Source organism: Schistocerca americana, chromosome 7 (assembly GCF_021461395.2).
Source record: "Schistocerca americana isolate TAMUIC-IGC-003095 chromosome 7, iqSchAmer2.1, whole genome shotgun sequence".
Classification (NCBI taxonomy): Eukaryota; Metazoa; Arthropoda; class Insecta; order Orthoptera; family Acrididae; genus Schistocerca; species Schistocerca americana.
In genome coordinates this window covers 415,983,267-416,004,424 of record NC_060125.1, presented here as the reverse complement: position 1 = coordinate 416,004,424, position 21,158 = coordinate 415,983,267, and positions in this window count along the sequence as shown.

Here is a 21,158-nt window from a genome sequence, read left to right as displayed (position 1 = left end):
GTATAGATTTAAGTGTCAGGAAGTTATTTCTGAAAGTATTTGTATGGAGTGTAGCCATGTATGGAAGTGAAACATGGACGGTAAATAGTTTGGACATTAAGAGAATAGAAGCTTTTGAAATGTGGTGCTACAGAAGAATGCTGAAGATTAGATGGGTAGATCACATAACTAATGAGGAAGTATTGAATAGGATTGCTGAGAAGAGAAGTTTGTGGCACAACTTGACCAGAAGAAGGGATCGGTTGGTAGGACATGTTCTGAGGCATCAAGGGATCACCAATTTAGTATTTGAGGGCAGCGTGGAGGGTAAAAATCGTAGGGGGAGACCAAGAGATGAATACACTAAGCAGATTCAGAAGGATGTAGGTTGCAGTAGGTACTGGGTGATGAAGAAGCTTGCACAGGATAGAGTAGCATGGAGAGCTGCATCAAACCAGTCTCAGGACTGAAGACCACAACAACAACAACAAGACTTCTTTCTTAGAGTCCTAACTCGCAAAACACTTTCACAAAGATTTTATTTAATATTTCACTCAGAAACATGAACCCTTCAAGTGTTCAAGACGGTTTCTTCATCTTTTAAGGTACACTGGCTGTCTTGCAGAGAATGCTATGAAAGTCTTTAGCATTCAATATTGGTTTTCTGCCAGCTCTTGAACCAGTTTTGGTTTATCCACTTCTTTTACACTACATCCAATTTTGTAGCGTCCGCTCCCAACTTCCTGGCTTCACCTACCAATGTGATCTTCTTCATGGAGTGTTACTGCCTTACTCCTCATACTCGGTGAGCAACTGCCACATTTTGGTGCAGGAGATATTGTTTTCCGTAGTGTCTTCCGTCTCAGCTCATCTCACGTTACGCATTTCTTACACTTCAACTACAACGACGTATTGCTGATTACTAGAATTACAAAACTGATCAGAGTGCGTTTTCTCACTGGATAAAACAAACACAATATGCAAACCATGTTGGAACAGAACTAATGAAAAACGCATTACAGTTACATGTACGTATAAAATAGTGAAGATTTTAAAATTTAGTCAGTTATGTCTAATTATTTATTTATTTTTAATTCAAAGATTCTAAAAACGATAAATATTTATCACACACATTGTAAAAAAAAGGAAACTTAATTCTCTGTTGCAGTATACCAAAAATTATCTATACTTCATGATACTAAAATGAATGAATGCCATTGAAGTGTGCAGTATTATTGCCTCCACTGTGTAAGTATATTTTAATTTACGTTTTTAAAAAAATTGTGTGAGGGAATTCTCTTCAGTAAGAACGGTGTCGAGCAATAATGTCCAGCATGTTGATGACACATTTCTGTTATCCCTCTTTTGCTTAAATGAGAGTACCGGGATATTTACGGTGATTAAAATGCAGTTTTGTCTTCTAATTAGTACTGTTTATACTAATGCCAGCAGCGCCACACAGGCCGCCAATTAATTGCGCAGAGTGTTTGAGAGTATGCAGAGCTATTGTATATTCTTCTTTTGTCCGCTGGCACTAAATCAAGCACGGGACCCCGGCAACTGACAGCAACCACATAGCTTTTACAATCAGTGGTCACTGGACGACCATCAGACCTTCCCGTATTTATTCCGATCTGTTCGTTGTGGGCGTGATGGAGTGATAAGTGGTGACGAATCAATGTTCCCTTTACAAAAACAGAGACATATGATGAAAGGTCAGTGATGTTGAAGTACATTATTTCCTTTTTCCACATGACCTATAATACATCATTTTCATTACAGTTCAACTATGGGTAGGCTCGTAGTGTCTGTGTCCGTTCTTATGTGTGAAAGGTACCTACACTGATAGACTGACTTACGTGCAGTATAAACTCGAGTTATTTTCATATTATCATTTGTGCCAATTTCTATAGTTCGCACGTCATTCTTTGAATCAAAGGGACATCGTAAACAGAAACAGCTCCCATTTCAAGTAACGGGATTCCAATTATCGTGGGCATTTGTTCAGGGACAACACCGTTCTACCAGGACCCCAGTAGCAAAGTGTTCTATAACAGCACCAGTGAATGTCACCCCCAGAAGAGGTTGAGAAAAGGTTCGCTTATCACATTGTCCGACTTACGAAACTTGCTTGGCAGTTAGAAAAGCCGAGGGCCCTTCCGTGGTGCTTTAACTTACAACAACAACCGATTAAGAGGATTGGAATGCTCTAAACACGAATCATAATGTATTTTATGTACTGTATGGAGCAAATCATAAAATTATTTCATATCCTTGTGACTTGACCCTGTCATTTGTATTACGTGATATCCGTTGTTTGCAGTTGATTTGTGGCTTCGTAAAGTTTGTGACTATATGACGTTGTGATGCACCTTTTCTTCACGCATGGTAATGTCCACAAAACATGTAAAAGAATTTGCTGCTTCGACTCTTCCTTAATAGGCCTCGTGATCGTAGCAAAACTTTGTCGCCCGCAATCAGCTTCAGCTCTCTTATCGGTCCTTTCTGATTTTCCTTCCTGATCTCCTTCCCTTTCCGCTTACCCCGTCGAGTACCAGTTTCACACTTTCCTTTTGACATTTATGTCCAACAAGTGGGTAGTCCCAAATTTCTATTACTAGGTAATGATGTTCATCTAATCTTTCTCACATCCTAGTACACAGTTTTCGTTGAGAGTGACCTCGCTAAGTTTCTTCACCTTCCCGAAATTCCCAAAACGTATTGATTTCCATCAAACAGGTTACCCGACAGATCTTCTGCAACTGCAAATTCAGGAGTTTGCAGGTAAGCAGATCCTGAGCAGAGTAATCAATTGTGAGCTGTCGCCGGACGGGGTGGCCGAGCGGTTCTAGGTGCTACAGTCTGGAATTGCGCGGCCGCTACGGTCGCAGGTTCTAATCCTGCCTCGGGCATGGATGTGTGTGATGTCCTTAGGTTAGTTAGGTTTAAGTAGTTCTAAGTTCTAGGGGACTGGTGACCTCAGAAGATAAGTCCCATAGTGCTCAGAGCCATTTGAACCATTTTTTGTGAGCTTTCGGTTTTAGATTTCTTGAGCGTGGTGTTTTGAAAAACATGAACCTTTAACTGGATGTACAAAAATGACCATATCCATTTAATATAATTAAATCGCTACCCTCCAACACAATGATCAAAGAAATCGTTTTGTATGAACTTAAATAAGAATCGCTGTTAATTCAGTTTATTATACGAAGGCGCATAAGAAATGGTTTAACAATCATTGATAATAATAAGCTAATCTCTCGGAAAACTTGGGCATGGAACCAGGCATGTGATTCAAATGGGGGCGTTTCTGTATAAAACATTAGCATTCGTGGAATCGTACTTGATTGTTGAAGGTTAGTGTGTAATGACATAATGTGCTAAAGAAGCGTATGCGTTTGCATGTATGGCCAGAGGAGAAAACATGTTTAATCTCTAACTATTGAAAAGTTTTCAGAGTGAGAACTGAAATTACTGAAAATTTTTAAAAACGGCTGAACTTTCCCTAGAGTTCGGGTATAACATCAGTTACGGGACAAAATGGGGAAAGTAGTTATGTATCACTACATATTCTACTACTGTGCTACGTCAATGTGAATACAGTTTCGAAGTCTTTGTCATCTGTGATAGTGTGTGTGTAACCGTGTTGTATGAACGTCAAGTTCATAATTTGAGGTTGTCTGAGCCGTTACACATTGTGCTGAGGAAAACATTGATAGTGATTTAGATCTGATATTTGGTTACATTTAATATGGTTTCTGAAGACTGTGGTGGTGTTTAAGAGTGTTTTCTAGGAAATTTTGAAGTGACTGATATAAATATTTTGTCTGTGGATGTGGTGATTGTTGTTTGCTATGCTCCAAATATGAGGGTGAAACAGTGTTAAGTGTTTTGTATTTATCTGAGTAATCATAAAAGAGGTAATAATGTTAATTGGTTTCCACACAAATGAGGATTGCTACTGGGCGATTTCTCGTATTGTAGTCCTTCATTAAAACTGGACAGTAGTCCAAAACATTATTCTGTGCTTAGATTGATTCTGACGAGTCCGGATTATTGATTGGCAGGGCCTGAAGGAACAGGACTATGCGTAAGTGTATTAATATTGAAGATTAGAAAGTTTTCCAGTACCCAAAGAAATAAGACCACTCCCTATATTGAGGATCTTTAGATATATTATTGATGCCAAGGATATTGCATCCTAGTGTTGTTGATCAAATTGATTCAAGTAGTGCACAGTTGGTAGAGAGCAGGTAAAGCAACCACATTGTCATTTAGATTAATTTCGGATTCAGACTTTTGGTGCGGATCTTTTATCGAGAGAGCATTTGTATAGAACTGCTAAATTTGGGCGCTGTTTCTCGACATAATCGTAGAGAAACCGAGGATATCTACTTATGAATTCCCCATGTTCTTTATTCGGATTCTGGAATATTCAGTTAGACTTCTTTGGTGAAGGAAATTCGGAAAACTCCTTAATAACTCCACTTCAGCGACGCTATCATCTATAATATTATCAGTGGTATCATGGTGTGAAGGTATTAGCATGGATTTTCGTTGATTCTGCGAAAGTGTTCTGATCTTTTTTTGTGTATCGTGGGTTATCAGTAGCATGTTTTAATAATTTATGTGGCAAAAATTTCTCGATTCCCTCAGATAGTGATTCGTTGAATTTAAGCCATTTCTGATGTATAATTGCATAGTTAGCTAGGAAGGAATGGGACTGTCTGTTAGGAATTCGTCAAAGAAATTCTTATCTGCGTTTTAAATAGATAAATTTTGCGTTTAATTTTGGTGTATTTGGATGTTATGGTGGTGCGTCTCGCTACAATGACCTTGTACTCATTAATCCGTGTGTCCATCATGATGCATCTACCTATTCAGAATTATTTGTTACGAAGAGAACAAGCAATTTTCGGCAACCATTTATACTCGAACTTCGAGAGGGCACCTGAACTAACTGTCAACCCAACTTCCGAAGAGAGCGTTTCGTATAATCTCTGACGATGTTTTATACCTACCATGGGATTTAAGCATATAGAGAGCAGTTTGGAAAAACCACCAACTGTAATTCTATGAGATGAGACTCAAGTTTTCTTGGAACTTTTAGAAACTGAATAATCTGAGTCGTGATGTCGTTAAAAGGAGCTAACTATTAATTTTGTCCGGTTTAGTAAACGTCCACTCATATTAACTTAATTCAATTTCGTTGCAAGATATACTACTTCTAACAGTATCAAATTCACCACCACCGCCTTTATCTAATCCACCCTTTCTGAATGCCGTTAGATCATTTGTAAAAATTTCGGCTATATTTATCTCCAGCTTTAGGTCAAACTAATCATTAAATGGGAGATACGAGCAATCTTCTAAATTTTAAACAAAATACGCTGTACTGAAAGAATTGTCTTCACTGTTGAGGCCGTGCTGAAGTGTGATAAGAATTAATGGCATTAGGAAGTATTTTACGTTGTTGGAGTTGGGTGGCAGTGGCAAACGCGTGCTGTCGTGTGTGTTGGGTCGTCGATAGTGACTATTAACACAGTTATCTGAAGTTTGTTAAATTAAGACAACAGCTATAGTGATCGTAGATAATGGGCGTTCAAGAGTATTATTCACAAGTGTCACGTACCCCTCCACGAAGGAGGCAGGCAGGTGGTATGTTGCGTTACTTTTCGTGAGTGTAATTTTAACAATTATGTCGAATTGAAATAGGATTGTGGAAGACATTTATATTCTAACATGAAGTAAGGAGTCCTGCTGGCCGGGCATCTCAAATTGCCCTCGGATTTCTGGACTTCCAGAATGCTTTTGACGCCGTACCTCACAAGAGACTTCCTATCAAATTGCGTGTCTTCAATTGAGCAACTGGACTCAAGAATTCCTGTCAGAAAGGCTACAGTACGTAGTAATCTACGGCAAATCATCGAGTCAAACAATAGCAGTATTCGGCATTCCCGAAGGAAGTGTTACAGTGCCTCTATTGTTCATGATCTAAGGAGTATGTTTAGATCGAATTGTAAACGTAATTAGTTTTTGTACAACGTTGACAAAAGTCTTATTTTTTTTCATTACACTCACGGTAGAGTTAAAATTAGCAGTTGTATTGAAATAGCCAACTATTCTGGTGGTGTAACAGCCTAGACAATACAAACTAGTGAAAACGTACCCTAGTAGAAAGTTAAACTATACTAAATGTCCTACAAGAGTATCCTATTCATATTTCCTCTGAGTCCAACAGTTTGCGCGATGAGAGCAAGAGAATACTGTGTCAAAAGGTCCATGCGCTGTAGCTCAGCTGGATTTTGTGGACCAGATACGTAATGATCTGGTATCAAATTGCTCGTCTCTGCTTACTCTACACACTGTGGCATGCTGTAAACAATTTTAGTATACACAGTGCATATTACTACGGTGTCTGGCATTTAATAGATCTCACTGTTAGTAAGTATTTGCTTTTTAAGATGTCTCCACCGTCTCCACTAGCGACGAGAATAGTAACTGTACTTTTTTTGAGTTATTAATATTCTGACTGCGGCCCGCCACGAATAGCTCTCCTATGCCTAACTTTTCATGTCAGAGTTGCACTTGCAACCTATATCTTCAATTGTCTTCCGGGTGTGCTCCAGTCTCTGTCTCCCTCTACATTTTTCACCCTCTACAGCTCCCTCTGGTGAACTGGATATTATTCCCTGATGTTTTAACGAATGTGCTATGATCCAGTTCCTTTTATTTGCGGTGTATTCCACCTGAAATAGCCAGAGGGGATTGTCAACAACCAATAGTGCATGTTTCGGCGGTTTACCTGACCATTATTACTAAATGTGGCTTCGTAACTAGAGAAGATACATGATACATCTGGAGGTTCCTCTCTCAATGCCCATGTACAGAAGTAAACACGGGTCTCATAACCGTTTCTATGTAACTTCTGATGGAGAGGGATGTGGTAGTGTTGGAACGTATTGTGAGGGCATAGGACACTTGCCTGACTAATAGCACTTCCTCCTTTGATTCTTTGGGAGCTAATCTCCGGATCAACTACAACCGCAGCAAGAACATTAACTTCACCCTCTTATTTTTCGCACCTATCCTCCTGTTGTGTTGGCTGGGTGTTGCACTACCATTTTCAAATAACTGGTTGAAGAGTTTGATAAGTAACTGCCAAGATGGTGGACGTCTCTTTAGGATACCTCGCTCCAAACACTGTACAAAAACGAACTTCATTCTTCCTACACTGTGCATGCACCACAAGCATTATTGCTTTTTCTGCATTGTAAATCCCATCGTCCGCCGACGACCTACTGCTTGGACTCTCACACTGTCTAGCAAGTCGCAATGCACTCAAGCAACACACAAGCACAATGTAAGCAAACATAACAACTTCGAACCTAACAACTACGCAGGTTGAATATCACAAACAACTGTCGGTGTGGAAACTTTTCAAAATACGATATCTCGTACCCGACTCCCACTACAATCCTGCAACAAACACCAATGACATTCCAATTTAACCAATTGTTAATCTGTTATATGGATAGGCGGTGTTCCACTTGAAAAGGAGTATGTTTACACAAAAACACACTTCTTAAGTATTATTATAATCAGTGTATTCGCTAACAATGCGAGCCCCTCTCTACCAATCCATTCTGTGAAAACAGCACTCTCCATTTTCGCAATATTAGCGGTGTGAGTTGTAGGTGATGCACCCAGTATAAATACAGTATATATGCTATTTGTAATAGGGTGAAGATGTTAGCAATAACCTTGAAAAGTTATTGACTGATTTGTTTCAAAATTTTACACGATACTCTTGTAAACATTGAGACGGATGTAGGCCTTATATATTTTTTTCAACAACAATGCACATTTTTGTTTTAAAACCAACTGCGAGAAATAAAATGATGTGCCAACTAGTAGTTTTCTTTATTCCTTTGCAGTCAGTTTTAACTACTACGATACCCGGGCATTTAATCCATTAGACATATTGTTTGTGTCACGTACATTGCCGGCCGTTGTGGCCGAGTAGTTCTAGGCACTTCAGTCTGGAACCGAGCGACCGCTACGGTCGCAGGTTCGAATCCCGCCTCGCGCATGGATGTGTGTGATGCCCTTAGGTTTATTAGGTTTAAGTAGTTCTAAGTTCTAGGGGACTGATGACCTGAGATGTTAAGTTCCATAGTGTACAGAGCCATTTGAACCATATGAACCCACATAAATTCTTTCTGATTATGCATATTTTTAAAGAAAACTTCCTCTTCAATTTTGCGCAGAACATCCTCACTCCTTACCTTATCATTCCACATCCCAAATGCTTCGATTCTCTTGTGTTCAGGTTTTCCCACAGTATATGTTTTACTACCGTACAGTGCTATGCTCTATACCCATTTTTATAGAAATTCCTTCCTCAAATTAAGACCTATGTATAATACTAGTGGACTTCTCTTTGTCAAGACTGCCCTTTTTGAGAGTACTAGTCTGCTTTTGATACACTCCTTGCTCCGTCCACAATGGGTCATTTTGCTGCCTAGGTGGAATATCTCCTTCACATCATGTAATTCTTGACCGTCAATCCTGATATTAATTTCTCGCTGTTACCTGTTCAGTTTCTTCTCATAACTTTCGTCTTTCTTCGATTTACTCTCAATCCACAATGTGGACTCAATAGACTGTTCATTCCCTCCAGCAAATCCTGTAATTTTTCTATAATATCAGGGAGGACAGTAATATCATCAGTCAATCAGATCATTGATATACTTTCACAGTGAATTTTAACTCAACCCTTCAACCATTGTTTTATTGCCGTCATAGCTTCTTCGATGTATATCCTGAACAGAATAAGTGAAAGACTACATGCTTGTCATACAACCTTTTAAATTCGAGAACTTCATCTCTGATCTTCCACTCTTATTATTCCATTTTGGCTCTTTTACATGGTGTGTACTAGCCGTCTCTCCGTATAGCTCACCCTATTTTCCTGAGAATTTTTGAACGTCACGCACAATTTGGGATCGTCAAACGCTTTTTCCAGGTCGATAAATCCCATGAACGTGTCTTCATATTTCTTTAGACTTGCTTTTATCAACGGTACCATCAGATAGCCTCTCAGGTGCTGTTACATTTCCTAAAGCGATACTGATGACCATCTAACACGTTCTCAATTTTCTCTTCCACTCTTCTGTACATTATTCTTCGACGACAACGAGGATGAACGAGCTGTCAAGCAGATTGTGCGATAATTCTCGCACTTGGCAGCTCCTGCATTTGAAATTGTATGGATGGTATTTTTAGTTCCCCTATGATTAAAAAAAATTGTTCAAATGGCTCTGAGCACTATGGGACTCAACTTTTCAGGTCACCAGTCCCCTAGAACTTAGAACTACTTAAACCTAACTGACCTAAGGACATCACGCACATCCATGCCCGAGGCAGGATTCGAACCTGTGACCGTAGTGGTCGCGCGGTTCCAGACTGTAGCGCCTAGAACCGCTCGGCCACTCTGGCCGGCTATGATTTTAAAAATTTTGGTAAAACGTTACCTATCACTTCTGTCTTATTTCAACATAAGCCTTGCAAAGGGTTTTAAATTTTGACTGTAATATTGGATCACCTGTCTCTTCCCTGTCACCTCCTGTTTCTTCTCCTGTCACATCAGACAAGTCTTTCTACTCATAGAAATCTTCAATGTACTCTTTCCATCATCTGCGCTCTCCTCTGCATTTAACAACAGGAATTTCCATTGCACTCTTAATGTTACAATCAGAATTAATTTCACCGAAGGTCGTTTTCACTTTTCTGTGCGCTGAGTCACTCCATCTGACAATGATTTCTTTTTCGATTTCTTTACTTTGTTTCGCCTTAGCTTCCCTGCACTTCCTATTTATTTCATTCCTAAGTGACATGTATTTCTGCAATCCTGAATTTTCTAAACATTTTAGTAATTCTTCCTTTCTTTTAATAATCATTTACTGAACAGCTGTCTTGCAAATTCTTCCTAGGTGACTGTTTGTCGCAACGGATCAGCGACAGTGAAGAAGATCGTGGCGTTTGCTAATGCATCTGGAAAAAGACTTAGCGTCTTTAAAGGAGCGCTAGGCGAAATATTAATTCAGGGTCTCCGGGAGATGCGTTGAGTGGAGAAACATGACAGTCACCTTCAGCTTCAGGGTGATAATTATTTGACGATATGCGATGCTTTCTATGAGATTCCACTGTGGCGTGACAGTACAACGGAGTCCGAAGACCGGTGCCTTCGACAGGCTGTATGCAGCCTTGAGTTCTGCCTGGGAGTTGTATTAGGTGATATGTGAAATATAATTTACCTTTATATCTTTCCTTTTCCACACCCCAAGACACAAACAAATGCCTTTGTTATTTTCTTCAATTATTCATGTTAATTTTTCTTACTCGTCCTATAGTGTTAACTGTGTCACTCTGCCACTTCCTTCAGTCCACGACCATTGATTTAAAGGGAGTAGTGAATACTGTGAAGGGCACTATTAGCGTCCTACAGCAGAAGAGACCGAATATGAATTCGGTTTTCAGGCAGCTGTTTTCTAAAGCTCAAAAAGTCGGTAAGCAATTGAATGTGGAAATGAAAGCACCACTTACGGTTCTTCGACAGGTACAAAGGTAATCTCGTACCAGCTCAGTCCACTGAACAATACTTTAGAAGGACTTCGTACATTCCCTTGTACAAGAACGTCGAACCGGATCTGAAGACGCTTTCGTCAGATTGAAACGTCTCAACAGAGCCGTTCCATTAGAACTCCCCACTAACTAAAGCAATTATGAATTATGCGACCCACCATGTAGCTGTGGCTGAGCGTATAAACCGTCCCAGAAGGCTTGAGTAGGTAGACTAACGGCAGAAAAATGTTTTTTATTGCCACAAAACCAAGTATTTTGCAAAAGGTCATCAGTGTTTTATTACATCATGTTATTTATTATATTCCACGTTTGAACATATATTCTTATTCCTTTCCCTGAACCGTCTTGTGTGTATTAATGTGAACAAATGAACGTTTGAATGTCTTTTTTATCTATTTGTGGTTGAAGTTGAGTTGGTCGTCGTCTGCTAGAGCGAGGGCTGTGTGCTCGCTACTTGGAGGGGCGAGCAGGATGACCAACTCAAGATCCTTGTACCTGGGCTGAGTGGTCTAGTCTTTCTGGAGGTGGTATTGTTGGTTTGTCAGGTTGGTGACGGAAGCTTTCTCTGGTTTCCGTTTTCACGTGGTAGCTTGTGGAACCTTTGTGGAGAGGAAGGCATTCTGCTGCCGGATACTGGTGAGTACAGACGTAGTCCTATGTTGCTCTGCTAGGAACTTCCGAAGTTTGAGTTTTATTCGTGCTATATAAGCTGAAATATTTACGTTCGCTTCATCAGAAACGCTATGGGTCTGCCAGTGTCTTTTTGCTATTACGTAGCGGTAACTGTTGACGATTATGAGCAATTTTTGCGCTGATAGTACTTAGCTTTGTTCCAGTAGAACAATGTGGTGCGATTCACTCACCACAGAAACTTTCCAACATGTTTAAGTTGGAATAAATTGCCCATACTTCGTGTCAAAAGTAAGTGAGATTTTTCAATTTTTTTTACACCCTTGATTTCCAAACTGATCGTCATGCCCTTTGTTCGAATTGTAACGGTTATCGTTATCTGACGAACCACCTGCTCAACCTTTCCTGTATAATAAGTATCTTTCGTTATGACATTAAGTAATTACATGTTATGGTATAGTCCGTGAATTCTCTAAGTCTTCATGCAAGTGCGGAAATCTGGCGTAACAAATCTATTCTGTGGGAAACATGTGGGTGTGGACTCGGTGGAGGCCTTCAGCCGGACTAGATTATTCCCCGTCGATTTGATTTATACTGCTGCTGTTCTGTGAGAATTGCATTCTCTGTGCTCACGTTTCCTCCTTTGCATGCGAGTGCTGGTGGTGGTTCTTTCCTGAGTCCATCTTCTAAGTAATAACTGTGTGATGGAGTGTACGGCCATTTCTTTATTATTATATGTCCTTTCCTTTCCTTTGAATTTCACAAATGTTACGCTCTTCTCATTACAGAGGAGCAGGTTATTTTATTCCAGTATCAGGCAACCGTTTTCTCTTATAATGTAACTGATTCACTCCATTCTTGACCATTACTAATTGAATAAGTGTGTGATAAGTTGTATTCCATCAATCCTACGTGATACGGTTCTACTCAAGTCTGGATTTATCGTTAAGTAGGAGTGGGAGTGGGAGGGCTAGGCCAAGTTCCGGGGGATCGAGCAGTACAGGCTCCGTCAGAGATAGCGAGTGGCCTGCCTCAGAATAGGCAACTCTGATCCCAAATACGCGTCCAAGATACAGGGTACAGGATCACGGTTGGGTGCGGAACATCTGAAACCAATGTCAGCCTTGCAATGATCATAAATACAAACGTTTCTTGTCTTCCCAAACCTTAAATCGGAAGAACGTATATAAAAGGATATATCAAAATTACACAACCAAACCAACAACCGGGGCTTCATTCTCAATAATGATAGGTTAATTCTCAGTCCTGTTGCTAGCAAACAAATGATTTAATGATCATGAAATAGTACGTAGTGAGCCGTGCTCTCCTTCCTCTGTGGCATCGCCAGAGGGGATCACGGTTCTTAGCGTGTGATCGCTGGCGGTTTTTGGAGAGAGAGGATTATCTTGTTGTAGTCCTTTATATATTTAGCATTTAAAAGGTGAACTAATTCTGGACATTTAATAATCTTACCCGCAGTAGGTTTACCTGGTAGCTTACGGCTATCAGATGTAGTATTCTTGGCTTGTTGTTTGGTTGATTACATTTTTCTAGTTTTATATACATACGTACTGTTTAAATCTTTTGTTTGGTAGCAACATGACTCGTCAAAAGATGTAAGAATTGTGGAATCGATATGAATGCTCTCTTCATTCTTACAAGTTTTGACGAGTCATTGCATAAAGTCAGTTGTAAGAGAAGGTGAAAATCACCAGAACAATTTAATTAAGTGATAAAAAAAGGGGGGCAAACAATTTAAAATCACTTTTTATGAACATTTTCCAGTTTGGTCGGTTCTCTTGTCTTGAGAGTCGGCTTAGGCTGGTGGTGACCCTGATATTCGATCTAATTAGTTGTAAGTCTGAAACCCCCAAGGTACTAAAAATAGCATACCGATTCATGGGTCGTAGGTCAGGTTGCAAGTGCAGACTCCGTGCAATACCTAAGCCTCCTACTTACAAGATGTACATTTTTACGTGTTACTATTTTTCTGCCACGTACATCATGCAGTGAGGAAACACTGTATATTGGAAGGAAACAGCAGAAATGTACTAGCAATTGGTAGGTACTTTCATATGTAGTGCCAGATTTCAAGTTACGGGTGGCTAGATGGAAGTAGAACGTCGAGACTGGTCTTAATATTCCACAGTCCCTTCTTCATATAACCGAGATGTGCGACAGTAAAATGTATCCTTGAATTTGCACGATTCTAAAACTTTTATCGACTCCACCATTTAGTGTAGCAACAGCAGAAGGTATATGCACAACCTTTCGTTGCCTCAATATAAGGATTAGAACAACTATGAAGAAAGAACTGTTCAGAGGTCTAGCTTTATCGCATATTCACGGAAATTGACATATTGATGCTGATGCAATTATTGCTAGATTTGCAAAGACGAAGAAGAGACGGCTTGAGTTCATCCTGTGAATCGTATTTTAACGTAATAACGTATTTGATGTACTCTATTGGTATATTGATTAATATTACAATCATACAATCATATGCAGCTGTATAAATTTTTCCCCCAGCTGTAATCAGGTCCTGGATCCGCTCCTGCGAGCAAGTCTATTAAAGCAGCGGCCTACGTTAAGAATCTTCGCCCTCTATTAGAGTACTGCTTTGCAGTATGGGAGCCTTAGCTTATAGTATTGACGGAGACCATTGGAAAAACCCAAAGAATAGCAGGTCATGTCGTATTAACGAGATATAGTGGAGAGTGTGTCACGGGTATGATAAGCGAATTCGAGTGGCAATCTTTAAAACAAAGGCGCTTTTCGTTGCGGGCAGATCTTTTCACGAAATTTTTGTTAGAAACTTTCCCCGCGATATGTGAAAGTATTTTACTATCGCCATCTTACACAGGGATAAATGATCATCCTCCCCCCATGAACCGTGGACCTAGCCGTTGGTGGGGAGGCTTGCATGCCTCAGCGATACACATACCCGTACCGTATGTGCAACCACAACGGAGGGGTATCTGTTGACAAGCCAGATAAACGTGTGGTTCCTCAAGAGGGGCATCAGCCTTTTCGGTAGTTGCAGGGGCAACGGTCTGGATGATTGACTGAGCTGGTCTTGTAACACTAACCAAAACGGCCTTGCTGTCCTAGTACTGCGAACGGCTGAAAGCAAGGGGAAAGTACAGCCGTAATTTTTCCCGAGGGCATACAGCTTTACTGTAACGCAGGGGTAAAATACAGGGAGCGAAAGGCTATTTACAATTTGTACAGAAACCAGATGGCAGTTATAAGAGTCGAGGGACATGAAAAGGAAGCAGTGGTTGGAAAGGGAGTGAGACAGGGTTGTAGCCTGTCCCCGGTGTTATTGAATCTGTATATTGAGCAAGCAGCATAGGAAACAAAAGAAAAATTCGGAGTAGTTGTTGAAATCCATGGAGAAGAAATAAAAACTTTGGGGTTCACCGATGATATTGTTATTCTGTGAGAGACAGCAAAGGACTTGGAAGAGCAGTTGAACGGAATGGATAATGTCTTGAAACGAGGATATAAGACGAGCATCAACAAAAGCAAAACGAGGATAATGGAATGTAGTTGAATTAAGTCGGATGATGCTGAGGGAATTACGTAAGGAAATGAGACACTTAAACTAGAAAAGGAGTTTTGCTACTAGGACAGCAAAATAACTAATGGATGGTCGAAGTAGAGAGGATATAAAATGTAGACTGGCAATGGCAAGGAAAGCGTTTTTGAAGAAAATTTTTTAACATCGAGTATTGATTTAGTGTCAAGAAGTCGTATCTGAAAGTATTTGTATGGAGTGTAGCCATGTATGTAAGTGAATCATGGACGATAAATAGTTTGGAAAAGAAGAGAATAGAAGCTTTAGAAATGGGGTGCTACCGAAGAAAGTTGCAGATTAGATGGGTAGATCACATAACTAATGAGGAGGTATTGAATAGGATTGAGGAGAAGAGACGTTTGTGGCACAACTTGACTAGAAGAAGGAATCGGTTGGTAGGACATGTTCTGAGGCATCAAGGGATCACCAGATTAGCATTGGAGGGCAGCGTGGAGGGTAAAAATCGTAGAGGGAGACCAAGAGATGAATATACTAAGCAGATTTAGAAGGATGTAGGTTGCATTAGGTACTGGGGGATGAAGAAGCTTGCACAGGATAGAGTAGCATGGAGAGATGCATCAAACCAGTGTCAAGACTGAAGACCACAACAACAACATTAAAGGAACTCAGAGCTCGTACCAAAATACTTAAGTGTTCACTTTCCTCAAGCACTGTTAGAGAGTGGAATGGTTGACAAATAGTCTGAAGGCAGTTCGAACAAACCTTTACCAGGCACTAAAGCGTAAATTGCAGACTTGTGGTATAAATGTAGCTAAAGCTGTAATCGAAAATATTCATGATTTATAGTTTAAGACTTATGTCTGCAAGGGACTAGCTCCAAAATGGAGACTATGTAATGTGTATATGTTTGAAGTAGCCATGCTTTAGTATTATCAGCGGTGTAATATAATGTTTTGAGTATCGATCAACGGTTAAGAGGTAGTGCACTGAAAGATGTTGTAATGTGTCGTAAGAAAGGTAATCTTTTGATAACTAGTTGAAACTAGTTCCATGAAATGCACGATATGGGTCCTGGCTCTTAACTGAATTTAAACGAATTTTTTATGTACTGTTCGAACATGTATTTTTAGGGTTATGGGATTATGTAGATATGTTATTTACAGAGTTGTTGTTAAGTTGTTCAGTTGAAGTGAATTCATAAACTATGTACAATACTATGCTGAAATAATGTTTATGTGTTTGGAATGATGATCGATTGCCACTACTTGATATGAAAGAACATATGTCATTCAACTAACATGAGTATCCTTGACCTTTGTGCGATAATTTTGTTAAATGCATTACTATTTACTTCAACATGTTTCCATGTCGAAACAAGAGCTGGCTTGAGGACCAATGAGAGAAAGGTCATTACAGTTATCTGGTTACTTGTGAACATAATATTATTGGTCTTACTGTTGGAGGAGCGCTTTTCATGGATCACAGCCAAGACGAAGGGGATTCTTACGGAATAGAAGCTGAAAGTAATTACCAGCCATGGTGTGATGACAGCTTCAGATAACGATAAAGGCATGCAAAAAGTGTAGTTTCACCTGAAGATCGAACCACTGGAACAAAATTGCTATTTAATGCGGAGACGCCCCCTTTGTGTAGATTACACATGGTACCACCAATACCCATGTTTCAAGTGCAATGCAGTCACAGTGTTCCCTCCACTGTGTCATAGCACAGTATTCCCAAATCACCGATGAGGCGTCACTGTATTTACTATTACCTTTCCTACAGAAATAACGTATCCAAAAACGTTTTCAAGGAAATACTGATTCAGTATTGAAACAGCATGTTAAGCCGTGATGTGATGCTTACATTTTTGCATTGAAAGGGACAGTTTACTTGATTTGTTGCAGGCTATTGTTCTATGTTCAGTTTTTTTGTTCCATTACGATGTTACATGATCAGTTTGGAAAGTTTCCTGCTGGTTTTCAGGATTAGAAATCAACTCTTAATTGAGAAGCGGAGTGTGATGAAAGTGCCACACTTTTAGGTGGATTACAGTAGCTTACCTTTCCAATGCAGAATTTGTGTGTGAAATTCATATGGGTTGTCCATTCCCCAGGGAATGCTACTTTAGGGAGGTTATGTGTCGTTTTGGACTGGTGGAGATACGTTTGTGTTATTTATGGCACTGAAAGCGCTTATACACTTCTCACCATTTGTGTGGAATCTGTACTAACTGAATACCTGGGAAAAAGTCCTGGTGTGAGAAACTTAAGGACGGAAGTAGCTTTCACACAATATGTGACTGCCAAGTAATACAACTCGAGGAAATTTCGACCGTACATAGAAAGAACTGCTCCAAAATAGAACACAATGTAACTTAAATAAATGTGCATTCAGGAGGACAGTGACACTTGTTCTGAAACATCAATTACACTGAAATCATGTCGATTCATGATGTTAACCTGTACATTACAAAACGCGGATCACGATTCTTAAAATGAGTCTGGTCATCGCGAATGTCAATTAATGCTCTGCCGCGTACTCTCACGCTGGACACAAGGTTCGTAAGGAATTGTTATGGTATGGCCTACAGCAGTGCAATTGACAACGGCTGGATGGTCGTTAGTGCTTGTGGACAGGGTGCAGTACATCTCCCCAGTGCATCTCATTGTTGCTCGATGTGATTTAAGTGGCGGGAACTGGCAACGCCATCAATTCACCTATCATGCTCACAATGTCTGTCTTGCGCCAACTGCACTGTTCAGTGCGGTCGCACGTTAACATCCACGAAAATGAAGTTACGGCTGAATCTACCTTTGAAAAGATGCAGATGGTGAATGAGTGTCGTCGAACAATAACTTCTGCCAGTGAGTGTACTGTGTTAAAAGATTCAGAATACAATTAGTCTGTGGAGCATTATACCTTCCCACACGATAGGAAATGTACAACCAAAAATAGTATCTTGGACAAGGTTCTCGATGCATTATCGACCTTCAAGTGGTCAGAGAGCGGATGTGTTGTGGAGACGTCCATATGCGCCACCGACCATCCAAAAGATGTCAACTACTCTCTTGGTAGAGTGGGGTACCCTACGACAAGAACTCTTTCACAAGCTTGTGGCCAGCCTGGGAGCACGTTGCGAACATGCACTACCATCTTTGGTGACCACTCGCCCTGTTAAGAACCATGTCCCCCACTTTGTAAAGTCCTGGAGGCCATCATAAATGGTGGTGCCTTTAACGTAATTATTGCCCTTGAAGAGAAGTGTCATACCTGTTCGTCTCATTGTGTATTTCTTTCAGTTATCTACCGTACTGCACTGTATCAGTTCTTCTTATGTATGGTCCACGTTTCATTGAGCCGTGTTGCTTGGCAGTGACACATCGTAGAAAAGTTTCTGTCAACATGAAGCATCTCACTTCAGCGTTTGTTTGCTGTATGCTGCCATACTGACCTCAATGTGTTTGCCACTATACAGATCCCAATGTTACAATATTTTGCAAGACTTATAGTTCAAATACGTTCGTTTTCTCAAATGGATCTATGGCAAGCGTACCTTCAAATATGGGGTTTTATTAATATTATTGATACTTAAATAATCGTGAAATGTATGGGTCATTTTGGAAGATGGAGGATATTAAATGAAAGGTTCTGTGGAATGGTACTGTTGCTTGTATAAGATATTATCTGATCGTCAATACACAAAGATTGTTGGGCCTATGAGGTTTTTCAATTCTCAGTGTTATTGTTTGTAACAGTTAAGGATGGGTGAGTATATAATAAACAGTGGCTTCTTCGAATATACTTCATTAATTAAGCAACCCCTCCATCTGAATTTATTTATCAGCATTGAGTTCAGAGTTTCTTAATGCACTAGATAGAGACTTGTATGATTGAAATAAAGTCAATACACGAAGATTGTTGGGCCTATGAGGTTTTTCAATTCTCAGTGTTATTGTTTGTAACAGTTAAGGTTGGGCGAGTATATAATAAACAGTGGCTTCTTCGAATATACTTCATTAATTAAGCAACCCCTCCATCTGAATTTATTTATCAGCATTGAATTCAGAGTTTCTTAATGCACTAGATAGAGACTTGTATGATTGAAATAAAGCTTTAGTATCACTCACACGATGCATGGTAATTAATTTAAAGTGATCATTATTATTCTTTCTCATTACTGAACCATCAGACTGTAAGTGCAATGTGTTAGTTACCAATTGATAATTGAAATGACGCAGCAAGGGCAATATTGAGTTTGACAAAAAAAATTATTTTCTGAAACAGAATTCGAAATGAACACGTAGTACCCCACTAGCGGTTTCCATCAAGGCTAATTTTCATTCATGCCGTGCAAGATAATAAATACGAAAGCCATCAAGTAATTCGAGTTCAGAGGATGGGGATGAGATGGGTATCATTCTACAGTCATAACATTATTCTTTCTCAAAATCGTTTGACAGAGATAAAGGTTAAAGACTGTCCACTCTTCATCAATTGAAATTGCGAAGGACGGTGGACAGTGGAGGAGTAACAGGTCTGAACAGGACACTTCCTACTAACCTTGATTTCCTGTCGTAATAATAATAATAAATCTTTACACAATTAATATTATCCAAATAAGAATTAGTTTCAATTCCACAATAGCATGGTGCGTCTGGTGAAGGCGAACTAGTTATTAAAAAGTCACTAAAAGAGTCGTTTAAGCACAATTTATAGCTTCTAATACTATCATTAACATAACTCAGACCAGAAGTAAGTTACCTAACTTAGATTGTACTGGACGGCGTCCCATGTGAAGATCTATTTCTCTATGGGTCATTTTCTACACACTATTGATAAGAGTACTAGCATGTTATCTCAATTTGATTTTCTTATGGACGCGGTCAAAGGCGCCTTACTACGGCTCGCGCCGCTCCACCCTGTTGGAGGTTCGAGTCCTCCCTCGCGCATCGGTGTGTGTGTTGACTTTCGCGTATGTTAGTTTCAGTTAGATTAAGTAGTATGTAAGCTAAGGGACCGATGGCGTCAGCAGTTTGTTCCCATAGGAACTTACCAAACATTTCCAATTTGAGATAATGCACCAATATGAAACCTATTCAAAAGAATATTTTTTATTTGTATCACCCTCCACGCTGCGCGTCAAACCTTACAAAGGGGTACAGAAATTATACATAACACTCTCTGTTTGGAAGAGATCATAATTTACAAACCTTCATAATTTACAAACCTTCTGTGCCATCATTCGGTATGAGTGAGTGCATGGCCTCACACAAGGCATCACACGAACATGAACTTAAAACTAGCATCCGTAAATATTGCACACACGCAAAATTTTTTATTCACACTATTACCTAACATCGAAAACGATGAAAGAGTAATATTCCTACGAGACGGATCAGTGGATGTGAAATGAAAAATCTCACTATGGCCCCTGACCGGGTATTCCCACACGTCCGTCAACCATCAGATTGCGAGCAAGAGTGCTGGTATGTGGTAACGTGACACATCGTTACCCTCCTTTGTCCGCCACGGAAGAGCAATACCCCACGGCTTACCTCCAAAGAGCTGTCATCCTTGCCAACCTAATGCATCGCCACCTGACCAGTTGCTAGTGCCCGTTTGTCCCTGTCATCATCTTTGAGCAGAGCTCCATCCGCTTTTCGTATGCCTGCACAGCAGACGCAGAAGCCCAGCACCAAAAATGTCTACGGCCTGAAAATATGCCAAACATTCAGACAACGCACAGGACATAGTTACAAAGGATTCTATAAGATAATTGAAGTTATCTTTAACATGTTACAAAATAATTAAGCAAAGAGATTAGTCAGGAAGAATCAATACGCAAACAAGTGGGATAGAGAAATACTAACAAGGGAACCTCCCCATCGCACCCCCCCTCAGATTTAGTTATAAGTTGGCACAGTTGATAGGCCTTTAAAAACTGAACACACATCAATCGACAAAACAGGAAGAAGTTGTGTGGAACTATGAGAAAAATAAGCAAAATATACAAACTGAGTAGTCCATCTGCAAGATACGCAACATCAAGGAACACGTGAGCTAAGCAGCGCTGTGGTCATGTGGCTAGCGTGAGCAGCTGCGGAACGAGAGGTCCTTGGTTCAAGTCTTGGTTCGAGTGAAAAGTTTAATTTTTTATTTTCAGACAATTATTATCTGTCCGTCCGTTCGTCCGATGCGAGGTATCTGGGCCGTAGTGTGGGGACGCTACACCTAAACAAACATCGAAACACACGACGTCAGTCGACTACAGCGCACAGAAGAGAGAGTATTCCTGCTAACGAGGCTCCCTGGCTGGCAGTTGACTGTTCGCTACTTTGGACGAGAGTGCATTAAATAC